The sequence below is a fragment of the Parus major genome, chromosome 1, assembly GCF_001522545.3.
Source record: "Parus major isolate Abel chromosome 1, Parus_major1.1, whole genome shotgun sequence".
NCBI lineage: Eukaryota > Metazoa > Chordata > Aves > Passeriformes > Paridae > Parus > Parus major.
The window spans coordinates 80,169,795-80,185,725 of record NC_031768.1 but is presented as its reverse complement, the minus strand read 5'-3'; the positions used below and the strand labels follow the sequence as shown (position 1 = coordinate 80,185,725).

Below are 15,931 nucleotides of genomic sequence, written 5' to 3'. Positions count from 1 at the left end.
GTCTCAGGGAGCTAGCATGGACATTATACAGGAGCAATCACATTCTCTCTGGCTTTGAGATATCCATAAAGATTTATTGGTATATTTGCATTGTTCATCTGTAAACCATAAATTTTATTGGAGTTAAACTTGGCTGCATTCCTCCTGTCCAAACACTTAGAAAAATACTGTACCATTAAAAAGCTAGCAAAGAAGTTTACTTGTAGGTTTTTTTATTCTTTTTATAGCAGAAAAATAGTTGAAAAATCCTAAAATTTTCTGAATTTAAGAACAACAAACAATTTGAATATTGTCTGAAAGCAGACAACTTTCAGACTATTTTCCCTCTCCTCCTGCTGTCTAGTACATCAAGATTGTGTTCAGAAGTTATGCAATATGTCATAAAACATTTTTCTCCTGCTTATTATTGTGATGACACTGGAATCATCCACCAGTGTAGAAATTATGAAAGAGACACCTAAAACTGTAATTTTCAAGTTTCCTGTTTTTCTTTTTGCTGATGCTACAGATTTGCAGTCGCAGATTTGCAGTCAGATAAAGTGATTTTCAAATTTAAAAAAAAACTATCTGTTCTCAGTCATCTGGACCTATTCATTCTCATCACTCAAAGCACATCAGGTATGCCTATGAGCTCAAGGAATTTGGGGAATAAGTGCTGTGTTGTCTCACGGGTTCACTTTACTCTTTTTCTGCACCATCTCTCTGGTGCAGATTCCCATGAGCTTTTAATAAAAATTCCTAGAAGTCAACCAAACCTGTATGTCACACTCAATAACAGCCATCATGTCCCCTGAGTCTCCACTGTGTCTGCTTACTTCATTCTGGTACTTCGTGTAATAGAAAATAACAGATACTCTTCACTGTAATGAGAAATCTAATGGCATTTGTACAAAAGGAGAATGTTCATAGAAATGTATTTTTTCACATGAAGTAAAGAAAGAAGACAGGAAAAAAGTAATCAGTTAAAATTTTGAAGGTAAATGAAGATTTATTCTGTCCTTTTAAAATGCGGAAAAGATATTTGCCAATGTTTAGTAACTATGTATTAATTACTAGAAGAGGAATCCATTTAAAAAAAAAACAAAACAAGGCATCAGAAACGACATCAGCATTTCTGTTCTCCACATTGGCTGCTCTAAGTCCACTTTGTAGACACTCAGCATTTATAGATCAAGGATGTTTTAGCTTGTATGATTATTCAGAGCCTCACTGGGAATTTTGTTTTTCCTTGAAATAGTAGGACTGAAAGAGTTTTCTGAAAATCTCATATTGGAAGAAATGCTTTATGTCAGAAATCTGACATTCTATCTTTATTTTATGTACAGATTGATCCACTGAATAAATCAAACTATCTGATAGCCTCTCAATCGCTAATGGATTTAGCTTCCAAATACTCTTGAAGGTTAGGTAAATACTAAATATCTTCAGTTTCAAAGGGGAAAGAGAGGTAAGGAGAGATTAGTAGTTTAAATTTCCATGGTATTAAGCAGCCACTTTTAAAAGATGTAGTCAATAGAAAGAACAGCTCTCAGCACTTCTGAAAATTGAGTGATAATGGTCTTAATTAAGTCACCAAGTAAGTCAGTATCAGAGCTATGCATACAGCTGAGGTTCTGTGACTGACTGACTGTAAACATAAAACTTTCTTCTTTTAGTCAGCAATCAGAAATGAGGATTGCTTACAACAATTTTAATGCTTATGACATCAGATTAAATACAGTATAAGATTATCTGCAGGGTTTTTTTTTTTTGTTGGGTTTGTTTTTTTTTGGGTTTTTTTGGTTGTTTTTTTTTTAGGACAATCTGTGATTTAAGTCAATTGGCTGGTTTATGGAGCACTAAATGGCAGAGAGCAGCTGTCTTGTCCTACCCCAGGGAGCTAAGAGATCTTGGAAAAGTCCAGGGAAGTTAAATGAAGGCACATATCTCAGATGTAAGTACTCAGTACTTTATCTTCTAGGAAACATTCACATTTCGATCCCTTAGTGTTATATTGAATGGCAGGATCATCCATTTCTTGGTGTTACAGCAAATTACTTTTTTTCCATATCCTGAAAATCAGGTCATCCATTTCCAGTACTGTAGGCATTTTTAATGCTGGGCCAAGTCAATAGTCAGAATAAATCTGCTCTCCCAGCACCCAAAGCCTAACTCTTAGTTAATTTTAATGGGAGCTTGTTCTGTATCAGAATTGACACTTTATTATTCTTAATTATTTTACTGCACTGATGCTGAACAGCCACAGCTGTGTTCCCTTAACCCTGCATTTCTAGACAGTACAAAAATAAATATCAACTGTAGAGAGTCCCTAGTTTTAAAGTGAGACATAGCTCACCTAAGCTGAGCAACTACACACACAGTAACTGAACACTAGTAAAAAGAGGACCTGTAGTCAATGGACAGCAAAACACAAAACAGTCCTTGGGTGTAACTATGGTCTGGAGAAGCTTAGGCTTGCTGAGCTCCTTTTTTATGTTTCCCAATTGTGAAATTAAACTAAGGACAGATGAATTTGGGACTAAGCCCTCAAATACGGTAGACGACTTGCAGGCTTGGTGTTAGTTGGAGATGGAAATGTGCTCAGTAACCCTAAAGTCATTATCATCCCAGGGAAGTTGATTGTCATTGTGTTAAATTGCAATCAAGAACCAGTACCAAGCGCTGTGCATTATCCCCCTGTGCACTGTACATGATTATATAAATTTGTACATGTAATGATGCGTTTCTATGATATATATATATTTCTGAATGTGACAAAGTGCTTCGTGCTGAGATCTGAGTGCTGGTGTGCCAAATGAAAAAGCACTTAATGACCTGATTACAATATAGTTAAGAGCTGGCCCAATTCTTCACAGAACCTATTCATCATCAGGATGGGAGGGAGAGGGGGTTTAGCCCTTCCTGATGTCTGCCAGTAGGACTGGGATTGGATTCCACATTAAGGAACCTAAATGTAGGTGTTTGTATGCATGCTTTGCCCTTAGGATTCCCTTGGAGTCAAAGAATAAATTCAGGGGTGAATCCAGTTTCCCAAATATTAACAACTAGTATTATTTGAGATATTTTGAAGGATGTGAGATGACTGCCCACTTAAGAAGACATAGGACTCACTGCATACCTGTGCCCTTCAGAAGCAGAAGATGCCAGATAGGTTGCAGTATTTTGACTAACAATGTTTGTGAACTCTAGATGTTTAGTTCCCATAGTCTAGGGAGCCTGGACACCTATCCCAGAACATAGACACATTTTTGTGTATAAAATGTATAAAATGGCTGTTTTCAACAGAATCTTAGCCTAAGGCCTTAATCTCTTACATTTCTACATCTGAGCTAGATATCTACACTTGGCCTTGCAAACATAAGTTAATACATAGTCAAAGGAAAATAAACGAATTTTTGGGTATTTGTCTAGAAATTTTTTTCCCCACAAGAATTTTTGAAATGACATATACTCTGAAGTACCAATTTCTCCTCACTCTCTCTAAAGGGAATCTAATTTGACCACACAAACAAGGACACCTCCATTTATAAATTGCAATATTTTATCAGAATACAGGCACAGATAGCAAAAAATATATTGAAATAGAAATGCATTTGCAAAACATGAACAGCAATTAATTTGATGGTAGAAGGATTAAAACAATTATTTATGTATTTGTAAAGAAATCCTTTCCGAGCAGGAAGACCTGGAGGCTATAAATCTGAATGGAACTGTGAGACCTGTTATAATACACAGAGTTGTAGGAGTTCTCTAATCACATCATCATCTCAGAAGACAAAGATGAAAGCCATGCCCAGTTACCTGATCACTAGCTGTGCAGCTTTGTTAAGAACAAGCTGAGAGTGGGAAGCACACATATCTAAGCATATGTACTGATGTAAATAAGATGCAGCTGTAAACTGGATTTCAATTTTATTTCCTTGTATCTCTTTCTAAAAGAGATTATATGTATTTTATTTGTGCAATTGAGAAGTTATTCTTGCTAGTCCCAGAGAGCAGCCACTTGTGACTGTGTTCCCTGTTGATAGAAAAAGTCAAGTTTAGGATAGAACTTTAAAAGTGAAATAGCTTTATGATAGCAGTGTATCACACTAAGATACTCAGAGAATACACCATGGATGTATATTTGTTTAGGCTAATGGTTTCCTTTCATTGTATTCCCTTCTAGAAGTTTCCCATCATCAATGGACAAAAGCAAGCAGATAATTATTACACTGATTTGATTTTGTTCCCCGGAATAACTGCAGTTTTATTAGAGGCTTTAGAAAGGGTAACAATATAAAATACCCTGTACAGTCTTTCTAACTGTAAATGAGTAAAATGATATGTTTTCAGAAATATTTAAGTGGAAACAGCAAACTCTACCCAGATTAATAAGGTGAAATGGAACAAAATAGAAAAATAGAATTGAAAGACATTACTATCTGAGTCTTTTTCTCACAGGACCGGAGAGAGTATCTGGAAATTCCAGACTCCTGGTTCAGATGTACAAACTGGAAGGCACAAACAGAGGCAGCTGTCCCCACACATGGCCAAAAAATGTGTGACTGCATCTCGCTTTGATGAATGTATGAATGAGAAGTACACCTGTTCAATGAAAATGGAGATGATCTTTGGTTTGTGAAAGAAGGGTAAGAATTATGCTGTCATCTCTGAATATTCTCCTTTGCTTTTCCTACAACATACACCAGAAAACACCAAACCAAACTAAACAATTCCACACAACCCCCCACCCCAAACAAGCAAACAGACAAAACCAAACAAAAAACCTGCAGTCTGCTTTAAAAGATTCAAACCCTAGCACCAAACTTCATGCAATATTCCAATATGCCAGGTTCACCCGCAGCAGCTACCCTGCTGTAGTCCAACACATACAAAAACAAATGCTGTAGTGACCAAGGCATCTTCACAGCCATTACAATTAGTACTCTTGCAACACAACCAGCAAAACATTTTGTTCATACTCTTTTACTTAAGTTTGCTGTACATTATGCAGTGCACAAAATGTCCTCCCAAAAATTATGTGGGTGACACTTAACAACCACTATACATCAGAGGGAACTCAGGGCACCAGTGAAGGAGAGAATCCTGCAGTTATCAGTGGAAAAGCATTGCACTTCCTAATGCAACAGAATCCTAAAAAATAACTTATAAAGAAAGCTTAGAAAAGGAATTAATAACTGCAGGATTATTAGAATTATGGTCTCAGCAGCAACACCAGCTGCATGAGTTCATTATGGTGTTTTTATTCCTGCCCCCATTCTATTGTACAACCGCTAATCATGTTTTCTTCTCACTGTTGCTGTTCTCTCTTCCCCTGCCAACCCCCCAAAGCTACAAACCATCCTTCTTTGTGTAACTGATTATCTTAATGAGACTAACAGCACTTATATGCTGTCTTGGATTTTATTCCTTCTTTTCATACTGGATGAAGGCCATCCACTTTCCCAGCTAACTCACCTGGGGTTCAAAAAAGATGAAGCTTCCCCTAAAAACCTTGTTTCTAAAAAATAATTTTTTATTCATGACAATGCACTTTATTTTATGTTTAAATAAAGAGAGTTATTTTCTCTTAAACCACTATTCAGTGTAGTCAGTGTTGAAGGCAGAAATCTCACTGTAGCTCCAGCTGTGTCTGCAAAGTGACTTTGGGGAGTATGACCTTCATGAGAGAGCTTGTTTCCTGAGAATTAATGAAATTTATCTATAGCTGCAGAATGGAAATCATGTCCTACAAGAGCTGATTGTCCCTGGAGAGAGAGCAGACTGTAGAGTGAAATGCAACTGGTTAATTCTGAAGGTAACATCTGGAGGTCTCCTCTGCTGAACTGTACAGAGGAGTGTTAGAACCATGGTTAGAGTTTTAATGGGATTAGAAAGGTTCAGTGCCTGAAAATTTCCCTGACCACCCAGGCCAGCATGGGTAGCTGAGGCTAGCAAGGGATGTCGAGAAGTTGCTATTTCATTACACTGGGGCTCTGAGCACCTGAATTAAAGTCACTATTCTGCCATGCCTCTGTGAGAAGTTTAGGGCAGTATTCAGCAAATCATTCTGCACTGAGGTTCTCAAGTACAAAACTGATTTTTTGACTTTCACTGACATTTTAGTTATCCTATGAAGCAGTCTGTCAAAAGCAAGCAATCCCTGTCTGCAGTGTGATGGTGGCTTATGTAAACCTTTTTCAAAATTTTGGCCTGTAGAGCAGATTGGCTGTGGCAGGACTATTTAGGGACAGTTTGGCATCGCTTTAGAGCGTTTATGTCATAACTGTCTTCTATTTGCTTGTTTGCTTGAATTACAAGTGCCTAATTTGCTGCAGTAAACTGTTTCCATAACCCTGCAGGCGCAAGTATTGCTTCAGTTGAGGTTGGGGAGTGTAGAGATGTTGGAGGAAACAAACCCTGCTGGCACCCTTGGGACAGAAGAATGCATGGGGATGGAGGAGTCAAACATAGGCCCAGAAGTGCAGGAATATTTCCATGTGTACAGTTAATGTACTGTGCACCTTACACGTGATGTAAAAAGCTTGAACAGTTATCTGGAAAAAAATTAGGAACAATGAAAATGACAGATTCAAGCATGCAATTGTTCTTTAATTGTCCATCTGTGGAATAGCATAACTGCACTTTTTCACTTTTAGGTATACATAAGAGTCCTGTAGTGATGCCACTACTTAATCATTGTTGTTTCTTTGTAGGAATAAGAAAAGTCAGAATCATCAAAATTCAGTATTGGGTAGTACCTATAAGGTCTCAAGAATTCAGTCTTATTTTCTGGATAATGTTGAGATAGGTAAACCAGCATTAAAAATTCAGAGTATTCTGGCTGCAACCAAGCCAAATCTGTCTGCATTAGATTTCAGATGCTTCTGAACTCTCTAGTGATACAGCCTTTAAGCCTTTGATCATTGCTTTGATTCAAAGGACATTAGGTGCTGCTTTTCTATGCAAATCCTCTGTACCTGTAAGCTTCCAAATTGGGAAAAGTCTTAGTGGGAGGAAGAAATTTTCAGAAAAAAAATTAATTCCTATGGCTCTAGTTGCTTGGCAACAACTGCCTTTGCCTCTGTGTTAAGAAAAATAGCTTCCTTTGGAGTTCAAGTCTCAAGCCTGGCTTGAACTAGAAACAAGGGGGAAATTAGATAAATGCATGCTGTAGGCCAGGTTTTACAGTAATTACAGAGCCACTGTTTTCCCATGCCATTCAGCTAAAGGAAACAGGGAAAGCAGTCAACAAGGAGTAAGGATTCATGACCCTTCCTGTTGGTCACAGGAATGAATATTTACAGAGTCCTTAAAATGATGCAAAAGCACAGGAGATGCCCTCTGGTGAGAGACTAAAAGATCTTAGCCCATTTCATGCATCAGAAAGAAGATGGAAGAGTGACTTCACTGTATAAGTAAATGAATGGGGGAAATGTCTTGTGTAAAGTGACTTTTCTGTCTAGGATACAAATGTTAAATGAAAACCAGTTCTTTGCCAGAAGAAAAGAGGCATCTTTACGTTCAAATTAAGTCTCACATTGTTAAAAATGACAGCAATTAAGCACCAAAACAAACTGTCTGGGGAATCTTGTACTCTTTATCACTTGAAATGTCCAGGTTGTGATGGATGCTGTTTGGAAAACACACCTTAGCCAAATAGATTAAATACCAAGGAAACAAGCTCTTAGGAAATGTTATGTGATACACAGGGTATCAATGTGACTTTACTGTACATTTATCTTGAGACCAAAAGAAATTGTTGAAATTTTTTCCTCAGTTACAGTGTGCAGGGAGTGATTTTCCTCTCTAACACCTAGGGCAGTCTGACACAATGGCTTCACCTCTGAAATACAAGGACTGACACACTGAGAGTTTAGGGGCTAACATCATACAGGAGAATTTTACACTTAGGCAGGTAACGAAGTGACTGCTGGTACAAGCTCTACTAAGTTCTTAGAATAATTTAAATTCCATTAGAAAATGAAATAGAGATCTTTAAATTTTATCCCCTCTCTGTTTTACTCATACCATCACATAGTTTTCATGTGGGAGCTACTGTAATTTTCATCCCTATGAAGACAGCTGGATGTCCAAAAGTATGAGATACAATACAGACAGAAGAGGAGGAAAATTAGATTGTTTCCTCAGATTCCCCCAGCAAATAGTGACTACTGATTTAAGAGTGGAAGTGTCCTCAGTTTTCATGGTTGGTGAGGGAGAGAAGTTGTGCTCTTAATGTGACTGCCCAAGCTGTTCTGTAAGAGCACCTAGAAACTCTTGTAGTGAACTTGACTAGGGCACTGAACTAATTCAAAGGAAGAAAGAATTCCTTACTCATTAGAATCTCAAAGCTTCACAGGATATTCAGTTTATTGGCTTTTGTGGGCACTGTGTCATTTTCAACACAATTAGAAACTGTAGCTCATATTAAAACAGGAGAGTACTGTTTCACACCAAAAGCCTGCGAAGAAACAAATATATAAAATATGATTCTTGTGTAACTACCACAAAGAGCATATTGCTGTGGTGAAATCCAGTAGGTGCTGAAGCACTATACAGGTTGTTGTTCACACAGTCACGACCCCAGTGGGGTGAGGGAGAGAACTGCAAGGGTGAAAGCATGAAAACTCATGGGTTAACATGAGATGAGTTGGATTGAGTTGGATGATTAACTTGATTAAGTTGGATCCAATCATATGGGTTGAGATAGAGCGAAAACTGTGTGCCATAGCAAAGCAACATAAAGAACTCTTTCTTTGGAAGTTTATAGTAACTTGCAGGAAAACAGGGCTACATCACACATAATGGTAACTTGGAAGGACAGATTCCATGGCTCTGAACAGCCCTCCTTCCTCCTTCTTCCCCACGGCTCTTATTCCTGAGCATGGTGCCATACAGTCTGGAACCCCCCTTGGACCAGCTGGGGTCAGCTGTCCTGGCTGTGCCCCTTCCCAATCCTGGTGCAGCCCCAGCCCCCTCACTGATGGGGTGGGCTGAGGAGCAAGTGTTCAGTAATAACTAAAACATCCTCGTGTTATCAACACTGTTTTCATCACAAATCCAAACTGTGTCACTACACAATCTATGAAGAAAATTACCTCTACCTCAGTCAAAACCAATAAAGATATATAGGCTTCTCAGGATGAAGACATAACCTGTAGCTTTAATTTTCAGTGTGTTACATAAGACTACTAACTCATATGATGAGGTATGAAAAAGTTAGATGAAAAAGAAGAGTTCATTTAATAAAGTTCAAGCAAAAAAAAAAAAAAAGGAAGGAAAAAAGTTGATTCCACTGTTGCATGATGACCTGGGAGCAGCAGTTTTGACAGATGAGTTAGGGACTTTAAAAGGGCAGTCTTCTTAATCATACCCATCCATTCCCTCATTAGGACTGAGGGTCAGTCAGTCTGGAAACTAGTTCTAATTCATGAATAATCCTCCTGAACAAAATATGAAAAATTGCTGTTAATTTAGAAACCTAAATTAGGTAATAAAAACCTAGTGTTATGTCTGGTTTGGAGAAAATGGGAAAATGCATTTGGAAAATATGCCAATTATACACTTACACAAATGTAGCATAAAAACCAGTCTGCCTGTAACAGATTGTTTCTTATTTCCAAGGTTATTGCTCAAGCAGGTTTTCATTGTTTTAGCTAAATCACATATATTTCATTTGGCTCATTTCAAATCTGAATTAGATTTAGCAGGAATTGAAGCTGAAGTTCACAACAAAACACCAAAATAGTTGGCAAAGGCTGCATATTTAAAATGCCTAATAAATTTGCTTTTATCAATAAAGTGCCAGGCCATGAGAGTTTGTTTCACATCATGAATGTGTGCTGGGTGCTTTCATGCAGTCAGGGCATCTGGTCAAAGTCAATGATGTGCAGATAGGAAGGCAATAGAAGAAGCTGATGGAAATTATGGCAGTCCATGCCTGTTGATGAGCGTTTTGCATCTTCACGTATGACCAAAAAAAATGCATTAGTCCTTCTACAACTGGGAGGAATCAAGGTAGGGACTGGAATCATTATGAGAGAACGACCTAAAATGACATGCAGCCCAAATATGCTCTCAATCAGTAGAAAGGGAGAAGCAGGATTTATGTTTTAGTTGAAGAGAGAATAGAGTATTAGTATTTCCTAGATCAAAGAATCACTCTAAACACTTTACTAAAGAGTTGTGCTAACTTTCTTATTTGTCTTGTGTCTCATAAAAGCAGAACAGTTTTTATATGGTAGCAAGAGTTTTCCCCTACTTTTATGCTGCAGTGGGTGATTAGACTAATTGCCTCAGGGAAGAAAAGAGACAGACCTTTAGCTTTTGAGGAGACTATCTTAATCATGGGTTGTTTTAGAAAACTCAAACACCTCTTCTTGCCTGCTGTGGGTTTGGTTGGCTGTTAGTCCCTGGAACAGTCTGCAGTATCCATTGTGGTGAAGTGGGGAATATGGTCACTGCCTTGGCTGTGGCTCTGCAGGGTTGTCTCTCTGACATCTTCAGACCCTGGAAACCCTGGGCTGGAGCAGATCTGCAGGAAACTTTATCCCTATTTCATTGGTGCTGTAGCATGGCCTAGCATCTGAGTGATTGGAGTCTGAGATAATGTGTTTTGGACTTTGTTATGCACAAAGACTATTAGTTAGGACATGGGCATTTGACTCCTTAATAGATTAAGCTCTAGGTGAATTTTTCATTATAATAACACTTACAATAGCTGAAGTGCTCTCATTTTTCCTTAGCTTGTGGGGAAAGGAAGATGATTGTAAATTATGTTAATCATAGCACTACAAGGTATTTCTGATTGTGAATTATTTTCAGAACATGAGAAAAAGAGACAATAAGTGAATTTAGAAATTAAATATAAGAAGGACAATACACTTTGAAAGGAGTTGTGGTTCAAAAGATGTGTTAAAGCTATGAAATGGTTATCACTAATAGTCCTTCTTCTGGTCCTTGACCAGGCAAGACCCTGATAACTCTGGCCCTATTTTGAGCAGGGAGTGAGCCACATGCTCTTCTGAACTAGACTGCTGAATGAGTCAGTGGTTTTACATGTCTTGCTGAGACTGGTTAGACAAATGGATGTAGTAACCTTTTTTCCACCCCAGTCACACTAAAAGATTATGTGTAAATCTCATAGAAGTTCACAGTGATATTTTGTTCTTTCACTTTTCACTTTCACTGTGTTCCTAAAGACCAAAAGAAGGACTAATAATGACAGTCATGTGAGACTGACCCCCACCTGGTTACAATCTCATTTCAGGCAGTTGTAGAGCTTGATAAGGTCATCCCTGAGCCTTTTCCCCAGGCTAAACACCCCCAGCTCCCTCAGTTGCTCCTCATAAGATTTGAGCTTTAGGAATTGTAATATTTGTCAACATAATTTATACTCACTGACATGCAGCACTTAATTTCTGAATAACCTGGTACCATCACAAAATTTGTGGAATAGGACAGAGTAGTTTAGACTGGGCAGAAAATAAGGTTCTTCATTTTCCATAGCAGAAGGAATGCAAGGGGAGCTTAATGAACTGTGGTGCTTTTAGCAGGTGCCCTGTAGATGAAACACAGCCAGAATCTGCAAGCCTTCAGTGGCTGAAGATTGCAACCTCTTGTTGCAAGAAGTCACATTGCCATTTGGCCTTAGTATACAAGAACAATTGCTTCAGCTTATTTACATTTTAACAAATCCATTCATGGGGCTTAATTGTTTTTTATGAACCTAGAAAGTAGTCTCAAAAGTTCACAAATCCAGAAGATTTGCCCACCTCTTGTACAGCTTTGAATAATTGGAACAAATCAGATTGGCTTTGTTATGCAGAAGAAGAAACCACTCTGGCTGCTCTTAGGACTGCTTCTCAAGTATTTCCTTTTGATCTTTGTGTTCTCCAATTGATGTCAATTAATGTCAAAGTGACTGCTTTCTATTTTCCCACCATTTCTTGCAGCCTTTCAGAATAATGGTCAGTGGACTGTAATATCTTGCCTGCCCCTATCTTCCCAGCTGTACACACACTTTTTGAGTGTAGGCAGTACTGAAGCTTTAAAGGAACTTATCTAATTCCTGATGCAATGGAAAAGTAAATTAATTTCTAATATTTTTGTTATGGCTGAAAGAAAGCAGTTAAGAGATAAAAGCAAAGTTCCTTTATTTTGGGAGATAAAAAAATAGATTGAAACTTCAAGATTAACAAAATTTTTCTTTCACAAAACCCTTTGTCTGATTTACAACACCAGAGAACAATATATATTCATACACAAGAAAAAAGAGATGCAAAAGGATATTTTTAGACACCATTTGGCAGACAAACAGTGTAGAAATACTGACATGGTTTATAGTGGCAGTATGTACCTTTAACAAGGAAACATTTTCCTCTTCATTTGCCTGTCTTTGTTAATAAAACAAAGAGATGAGTCTGGCTAGAGCTGAGTGCCCTAGCAAACTCTTGTAAAAGGGGAATGCCTTTCTGTCAGAAGACACACACACGATCACCCTTCTTTGTTCCTCTTTTGCTATTATCTGCTAATTGTTTCATATTCCCAGAAAAAGAGCACCTTTGGATTGGAATTAGGATTGAAATTCCTAGTAGTTGAGGAGAATGATTTTTTTTAAACTTCATTTCCTTTCACAGGAAGTTTTGGGTTTATTCCTGTCTTAAGAAAATAATACAAAAAAAGGTTTTGTGTCTAACAATACAAGGAGAGGAAACCAAGCACTATGTTTTGTACACTCAGAAATACACTTTTGATACAGATGGTTGAATTCAGTCCTGGCATGATGTTATTAAAAAGTTGACAAAAAACTGAAAAGCACTTCTACTTTCTCCTGCAACTTGCAACTCATCTGTAGAACTCATTATTATATAATATTGCTGATGATAAAAGTCAGAGAAGGGTAAGGTGTTTTTTTAAAAATAAAACCTCATCTTTTTCAGGGTTATTCAAAATTATTGTAATGGACAACAAGAAGATCATGCTTTTTAAAGGAAGCTTTGAGAAGGGCAGGCTTACTCCTTGCAGGGTTTATGCAGGGAAGAGACAAAGTTGGAATAAGCATGGGATACTAATGAGGCATGTCTCGATTTTTAATTTTTCAGAGGTCAGAGTCCCTGGTGCATATTCTCCACTGCTGGCTGCCAGCAGGGTTTCTTACCACAGTCTGCCACAGTCTTTGTCAAGCACAGAATTTTGGACTAGCAGCATAACTGCTCTGATAATAATGCTTGAATTCCTGTGGAATGTACTGGAAGACATAAAAGAACTCATCATGTGTAAAACTCACACCAACTTCCATCTGAGGGGATAGGAGTTTACTGGGATTGCTCATTGTAACATTTTGTAAGATTGAAAACAGTCATATCAAGGAAGAAAGGATTCAGCCATTACCTTCCAACCTCTACAAAATGGCATCATAAACCAAATGCGGATTTGACTCCTAAACCAGGAAGGATTGGGAGTTACACATTCAGACCTGTGGACAGAAAAGGGAGAGAACATTTGCCCTATTAATTCTGTAGCCATTATGCTTTTTCAGTTGCAGCTGTAGAACGCTTTTCAGATTCTTAAAGACTCCAGTCAGAAGTGAATACTTTGAGAGGAAAATTAATTAAAAGTATCCCCCTGCCTATTATAAATAACATGCACCTAAATTCCTGAAAAGGATACATCAAATCCCCTCTTCCTGTTCCAATACTGCTAAAATTACAATAATTTTCAGGGTTGTAAGAAGCCAATGGATTGAATATAGTGATTTTCTGAACTCTCAATTCTAATTAAAATTCTGCAGGCTGACAACATAAAATATGAGTCAAAGTAATAATCCAAGGTCATTTTTGTGCTGCATAAAGTAACTTATTTGAAGTGGCATGCTGATTAGGAATATCTAACAGAGAACACATGCTCTTTCCCTGTGCTTGTGGTTGTGTGATTTATTAGCTTGAAGGACAACTTTCCGTCATTGTCAAACAGATGTTGTCAGACGAGAAAAAAGATATTTTGAAGCCTGATCAGGAACCTGAAAAAAACAAAAAAAAAATCCTCACAATGGGGAATTCATAAAAGATTTTTCTATTCTCTATTTATTAATAATGTGAAGTAATTGTAACATTAATATTATATATTTCTTACTGTAAGACAGAGGTTTAATGAGCACAGTGACTTTACCGAGAAGGGGAGAAAAAAGAGAGATGGGCAGAAATATCTCTTCTGTCATTTCCAATTTTCTGCCTTTTTCCCTTCCAGGGACTGGCATTCACTATTGCTAGTTGTTTGACTCTAATAAGATGTAATGTGGTGGCACATGTGAAATTCCAGTAGGTTATTTATAAATAAAATGTATGTTAGAACAACAGCAGAACTCTTGTAATGAAGGATGAGCATTGAAAATGTATGGCCAAATAGATGTAGAGTACTTTTTTTTTTTTTTTCTCAAACATCTTGCATCATGCATCTATTTCTGAATCAGAATTAATCCCGACAGGTTGTTCCAACATGTAAATCCAATATGATAAAGAATGTAAAATTATTTTCATTTTACAACAGCATAGTTATAATGAAGCTCTCTTAAGTGTAAGTTAGCTTTCTAGTTCTCAAACACTCTGAAAACAGTGGACTTAAAATTAAATTTTCTAAGCCTGTTCTCATTGCATTCATCATGTCTGTGAACAGACAAATTTCAGAATAACTGTCTTGGAGGGTTATGTTTTATCTTCATCTAATAACTTCTTCTGAGACTGAATTAATAGGGATTTTTTAAATCTTCAGTTTGAAATTTGTAATTATTTATCATTACAGTTTCCTGTCTGTGCTAGTGCTTGCCCTCAGAATTGTAATCAATGCAAAGGTAGAAGTTATGCTAGGAAATAAAAGAAGAGTTCTTCACCTGGGCTGTCAGTAATAACTCATTTTAAATTGATGGCACTGACAAGACAGGTTGAAGTTTCCAAATACAGTAGTTTGAGTAGGCCTGGGACTTGTTTATAATAAAGATCTTTATGTGTCACTCTCTCTTGGTCAGTGGAAACTTCACAGATCTTACTATATATTTTTTTTTAAATATTTAATGTGTTTTTTAACTCACAAAGGGGATAATTATTGAATATTTTTACTTCTGCATTTTTTCTGTTTCCTTGCCATGTGCTCCCTTGCTTCAAGAAGTTTACTGGATTTCAAAATAAAGCTTGAGAACTATCTGGCCTGATACTATTATTTAAAGGAATGAGCTTTGCTCTCCTGTGGTAGAGTCGACAAGTATGTTTGATGTTGTCATGCCTTTCCTGCCTTGCTCAGGCCCTTGCATTTTGTGCCAGCTTTGACAGAAAGTTCTTGACTTGATATATAAAATTATGTCCTTGTGGGCTACTGTGGCCATTATTTGTCATTGCTAGGGTGGTTTGGATATTTTCTTCCCTGAATCTATTGCAAGTCTCAAATTTTACACCTCTCTTGTGCAGAAAATGTTTGCACCCAATTAGAAGTGAAGGTATTAGGCTCTGTGGGCTGTGGCATATCTCCAGTATGTGGTAGCATGAGTCAGACCTCTTCCACAGTGATTTCACAGCTCTCTGTGAGCTCTGAAATCCTGGGAGATTTCTGTGTCCACAGCTGCCTGTGTTTTCCCATCAGGTCTGCAGAATTACACAATCCAGCTGAAATTTTGATTTCCCTGTGAACGATTGCCAAGGTGATGTTTCAGACATCACCATATTTGAGATCCATCTCCTCTTTCTGGGCAAGGTGAAGCCAAAAAGACTTTTACTTCTCTATGCCAGACTGGCAGGCTGGCAATCAATGTGTTTTATTCTGAACTTAAAAACCAACATTCATTTCTTGATGATGAAAGAAGAAAGAAAAGAAAAGAAAAGAAAAGAAAAGAAAAGAAAAGAAAAGAAAAGAAAAGAAAAGAAAAGAAAAGAAAAGAAAAGAAAAGAAAAGAAAAGAA

General features: G+C 37.4%; 1 long non-coding RNA gene across 1 annotated transcript in view; it reads left to right on the top strand.

Moving 5' to 3' along the window:
* Nucleotides 1-1,749: 1,749 nt before the first annotated feature.
* LOC107206183 overlaps nucleotides 1,750-15,931 on the top strand; it is a 20,814-nt gene continuing 6,632 nt past the window's right edge. Inside the window, exons 1-2 of the long non-coding RNA XR_004498408.1 lie at nucleotides 1,750-1,933; nucleotides 4,444-4,631. This is a non-coding gene — a long non-coding RNA (uncharacterized LOC107206183). The remainder of the gene's footprint in view (nucleotides 1,934-4,443; nucleotides 4,632-15,931) is intronic.